Genomic DNA, 6,270 nt, shown 5'->3' on the forward strand with positions numbered 1-6,270 from the left:
AGAGTTGAGCTTTGGGGCTCCACTAAACCATCAAATTCCTCCAGAATCCAATCCTTACAGTCCAAAATCCTTCGTAAAATCCTTAATGCTCCTTACTTTTTCACAAATCCATCAGGACCTCAATGTTCCATGTTGCCGATTTGGCCAGAACCAGATACCGTTCCTTCCATAATAAACTTCTCAACTACCCAAATCCACTTGTTTCTAGCCTGGATTCTCCTTCATTACCTAATGATCCTCCTAGGCGCCTGAAAAGAAGATGGCCTCGAGATCTTCTCCTCTAGAAATGTTATTGGAGTTCTATCAGTGGTTGGTTCTCCACATGTTTTTACCATGTCACTATGTCACCTACAGCAAATTTACTTGTTGTATATATGTGTATACAGTTGTAAATAACAATATATAAATTATTAAAAAAAAAAACCATTATAAATGGAAAAATTATTTTTGCGAATTTTGGGAAACTGAGTGGATAGGGAATTCTTTAATTGGTGGGATTTATAATTGGAAAGATATTTTTACTTTTAATTATTTGTTAGTAATTTCATGATTAACAAATTAGAAGATGGAAGAAGGAGCGTTTGTCAAGTAGGTGTTGTAGTAATCGAAATCTACGAGCACTTTCTTCTCGTTTCAGTTTAGTATGGGATTCCAAGCAAGTCTCCTATCAGAAGTCCTAAGAAGCGAATCTGTTCAACAGGCCTTAGTGGGATATTAAAGAAAAGTCACTGTAGGGCCGCAGGGTAGAGGATTGCGACAGAGAGTAAAGGTGATCTGGAGGAATTTGTTAGGATTTATTTGGATTCTTCAGTTGTGACACCATTCTTCAATGGATGTAATGTATAACTGCAGACTTTGTGAAGCAGTAATAGGGTCATTATTTAGACACTATACATATGTCATCAGCGTATGTTGTTAGGGTGGGTTGGGATGTCAGCTGTATAAACCGTATAGAGAATGGAACCTAAGGTACTACTTTGATGAATACCGGCGGATCGAGAAGACCTTAAAGGTTCTTTTAGAGAAATAGGAGCGGATTAAAAGTAAATATACAGGGAGTGGAATTGACGGAGTTTAGCGGAGTAGAGCAGTACTGGATACCAGGCTCGATCAAAAGCTTCTTCAACTTCGAGAAAGGCTCCCGAACAGTATATCCCGTGCTCCGTGTGGAAGTGGACCATAGAAATAAATATTTAAAATAAAATTAGTTTATGATTGTTGTAAATATCTTTAAATTTTCCTAGGAATCAAAAACAAAAATAATAACATAAAAATCCCTTCAATAATCAACAGATATTAGATGATTTAGTTCCCTGTTTTTTCTGCATACGGTCCTCACCAAAAAGTTGCTTTGTCTCACCAAATGAGTACGATTAGTATCACGTCAAAGCATGAAATCATTTTCTTTGCCAGTGAGCCATTTTTTAGCCATCTGTTCAATCCACAGGAGTATCATTGTTTTAGTTTGTTCTATTGCTGAATCTTATATTCATAAGGACTAGAAGGGGGGCCCATATAGTGGTCTAATATCCACGTAATCTCTGCACTACCTAGGGAGTAAGCTGAAAGTCAGAATCCAACATGGCGAACGCCGGTCTGGTGACGTCCTATTGAGTGGGCAGCGGGTGGATTTCTTTTTGGTACCACGGTCAACTAAGAGATGTCTGGCTAAGAAGTCGGTGCCGAGCGTGGTGGACGGAGCATGCAACGCAGAGACTGGTCACCTATCTACGTTGAGCAGCAGCGGCACATCATCCATCAGGTGACCCATAACATATGGTGCAGAATGCAAGTACCCAGTAACACAAACACTAATGGCGACCCTCACTACATCATCTTCACATCTCACCAATAGACTAATTTTCCCCCCAGATTTAAATTTTACTTAACCTAACCTAACTAACACTATTATCTTTTCCGCCTCCCCCCTCCATTAGTTATTTCACTTTATTTTAATATATTAGTTTCTCTCAATATCACTTTCTCTTTAACTAAATCCCTTCTGATATGGAACACTTAAAACCTTGACTTGTATCTAATTCCTTCATAGCCTAAAATTTCAGATATGATTAAAAAATTTTAGCTCATACCCAAAATATCAGAGAAAATAATTAATATAGTAGTGCTAAGAATAAATCAACACAAAAATATGTATTGCGAACCAATCCCAAGGCAAGGTCTTCGGGTCACCGGTTGGGAATATCTTGAACTTCGAATCGGGATTGTTTATTACCAAACATATTAATATTATTAAATACTTATCATTCGACTCTTCCTTAGAGATGAGTTCAAATAGAAAAACAGAAAATGTTCAGATATAATTAAAATTAAAACGTTTAATAAATTGCTGTGTACGATTCATCTTCGGGATTCCAAAGGACGCCTCTGTTTCCCGTTATTATGCAGAGTTGAAGTGGCTTTATCCTTCCTACCGTAATATTTCCTGGCATCCTTCATCTTCAACTTCATCCAATTCCACCGTCCAGCTTACATCTCCGAGCTCCTTCAATTCAAATTCTCTGTTCGTTTCTGCAATAACCGTTCCCGGTCAGATTAATACGCAAGGGCCCATCGCACCTCATCCCTATGAAACTCCATCCTTTCCAACATCCATCGCTCCAATACCCGCCCTACATTTAAATACCATCTGTTCTTCATTTCTTATCCATTCAGATCCCATAAAATTGTTAATAGATATAATTATAAATATGTTCATAAATTATTATATCGTTCTTAATTATTTTTAAATCATTTTTTTTTTATTACTAACTAATTAAAGTTTGAAAGTAACGACTTAAATATTATTTTTTATAATGACTATTTAGTTACATTGTATTTTTGTTTATGTATCTCTGAGGCTCCTCAACCCACATCTGTCTATCTTTCTGTATTATTCTAAAGGAACTCGTCCCAGAATAAATATAGTATCATTATTATATTTTGAAGAGTATGTGACCCTATATTAATAGGTACGACTAACGATTTTGTAAATCGGGTTCAAATCCAAATATTATTATATCATTTTTCTGCCGGAAATCGGAAAAATAATATCGATTTAAACTGACCGCAGACGATTCCACGAAATTCAGAGAGATGGTATAAGAGATTAAAATATTAAGAGAAGTGATTGGGAGGCGGTAGGGGCACGTGACCTGCCTGAGTTATTGCCAGCACCCCCGTTTTATGCCTGGACCATTATGTCTTTTCTCGAGGGTTCTCCAAACTTGAGGGGCGTAACGACTGTTAATGGTGCCGAGCCTCCTCCACGAAGCAGTTCGGAATCGTAATTTGAAACAATGGTGGAGTTTTCTCTTATTCTTAATACTTATTTTTCAAGTTGGGTAATCACTCATTAACTTATTTCAAACATCTCGAAGTGACCAATTCAAGAACAAAAAACAAAAAAAAAATTAATTCTTACTCGTTTTAGAGAAGATATTTCTATATAATTCACTAATACGTTCTCTGACTAATTTTTAGATTTATGTCGTTTTCATAAAAGTGGTTTTAATAATGTTTCTCTTTGCTTTTGCAAAAGTATGGCAAAAATTTTCATTCTGCTCTAAACTATTTATTCAATGCTAAATTGTTACAGAATCTATATTGAAAATACTAACATCGGTTTTATTTATATAAACATACTCTCAAATGAAAAACTTAAATATGGTTTAATTGAAATTTAAAAAAATTATTTAATAACAATAAAACCCAGACATATGAAACCGAAAAACATACTGTCCATGCACTGCCTAGTATAACTGCCAAATTTATGTTAAAATAGAGGTTTAATTTATCTGTTTTTCGTCATTATCCACTACGTTCTACAATTTTGTATGTTATATATTTCTAAAATTATTTGGCTTCGTAGCGGTATATAGTACATCTATATTACTTCTCTTATTTCCGGAATTATGTTTTCAACCTAAAAAGTATATTGTACGAAGATAGTTGACCGTATGAAGTAGATTGTAGTAAGGTCCGGGTGAAGGTCAATGAAGGTAACAAAATAGCAAAAGTAAATTGTATATTGTTAACCAACGTTCCTCCAATCTAAAATGTATATTTCTTTTTTATCTCCTTAAGTAAATATTCCAATCTTTTCATAGTTTATTTTTATCCCTTTTTCATAACTAAATATTATCGTACAGTTGTAAATTACAATAAATAAATAATAAAAAAAATATATATATATTATCTGATATAGCCACTATGTATTCCATATATAAGGAAGTTTTTTTTTTTTTTTTTTATAGATTAATTTATTGATAGATATTACAATCTGCCTCACTGTTGTGGGCAATAGGTAATAGTGATGAATGATCTCATACATACTAAAATAAAAAAAAAAAATAAATAAAATAAATTTAAAAAAAAATAAAAAGATAATAATAAAAAAAAACTCTCTTAAAATATATACAAACAAAAGAATAGACAAGATGAACATAATCAAACTATCTGTATGAAAAATAAAATAACATAATTATATAAGGAAGTAAATTAATTTAAAAAAAAAAATGCAGTTACTACCATATCATTGAGAAATTCCAAACTCAAGTCTCTAACATCAGTTCAAAACTTACTAGTCAACATTTTGCAAAAAGCATGATTAGACTCATATGATCAATTTGGAAAATAATTAATAAAGTACATCTCACTTCATGGCAAGTCAACTGATTCATGTATACAACTGTCTTGCGCTGATCTACAATTGGACGAACGGCATTGAAAATCTCTGGCATGGACTAAAAATACAATTTGTTTTTGGACTCATCGAGTTCTCATTCTTAAATCTGAAAGCCAATGCAAAAAAATTGATAATATCTGATGAAACATTTGATAGCACTTTATTTTTATTTTTTTTTACATTGGTAACAAAGAAATGAGAATATGCCAGTCAGATCATATTGCTGGCAAAAATGGTGGCTTTTCGGAAGATTCCAAATATTATTTTCTGAGTTATATTAATTAAAACGAAAAATGTCATTTTCTGTAAGAAACTCGTTCGTATTTTACCTAGTTTATGATACAGTAAATGTAAATAAAAAAAATAAATATTGATGTTTTTAAGATCTAGGAAATATTATTCCAGAAAAACCTATAATTTTCGCTCCTTTTTCATATCCTTAAAACTTCCTACAGCACTAAAAAACTTTATAGTACAATATTTAAAGTAGAGTAAATTTATAACAATAGGAGCCCTAATACCATTTACATTCAATAGCTCTTAAAATTTTTAAAAACTATTTCATATCGAAATAATGAATTTATATACATATTTTATTTTAGTGTTCATAGAAAGTCATTGTTTTAAATTACTTAATATCTTAATGTTTTTGATTAAAAGCTGTTAGTAATTTTTATGGAATTGTTATAAAATTATATATAATTGATCTCTAACCACCCAAACCCACTAGTTTCTAACCTTGCTTCCTCTTCCATTTCTGACAATCCTCCGAGGCGCCTGAAAAGAAGATGGCCACGTGACCTTATATTGTAAACTGTTTTTAGAGTTCTACTTACTACTGGGTAGTTTCTCTACATCCTGTATCATATCATTATGTCAATGCGATCAAATTTACTTGTTGTATTTTTTATACAGTTGTAAATATCAATAAATAAATAAAAAAATGAAAAATATATAATTGATGAAACCGTCACATTTATTGTCTCTGAATAATATCCACTTGATGAAAGATTTTATGTAATAATATATAATGACTTTATAATATACTATCTATTGGTATTTTAGGCGCCATATTTAGAAGGGGAACCATTTTTAAGGGGTTTAAAAAGTATTGTAAAGAAGCGCATGCTTGAAGGGTGAAGGGTAAAGAGGGTGTCATTTGAATAATGGCGATGAATATTCAACCCTTATCATACAGAAAGGCAGATACCAATGGAGTGATATGTTTTTGTTAATCATAACTTTATTTTTTCCTAAAATAATATAGTAAATATAATAATAATTCTGGTATTTCTTTTTAGGAAGTTTGATATATTTATAGATAATAATAATTTACCGAAAGACATTTCCGAAGAAGAAGCCACACACGGCCGTAATACTGCATCAATGACTGATTTAAGAAAATTGTAATATAATCCCATTAATTTAGTTTTAAGTGACTATAACCCAATTTAATAAAACTGAATATTACACAATAGTGTAATATTATTATATTAATTCAGTATTATGTATTATACATCTACTATAATATCGATAAAAATCTTTAAATGAGTTTTTTTCTTCTTTAACTACACTAATTAAATTTT

This window comes from Halyomorpha halys, unplaced genomic scaffold, assembly GCF_000696795.3.
Source record: "Halyomorpha halys isolate HHAL.00 unplaced genomic scaffold, Hhal_1.1 Scaffold218.1, whole genome shotgun sequence".
NCBI classification, from domain to species: domain Eukaryota; kingdom Metazoa; phylum Arthropoda; class Insecta; order Hemiptera; family Pentatomidae; genus Halyomorpha; species Halyomorpha halys.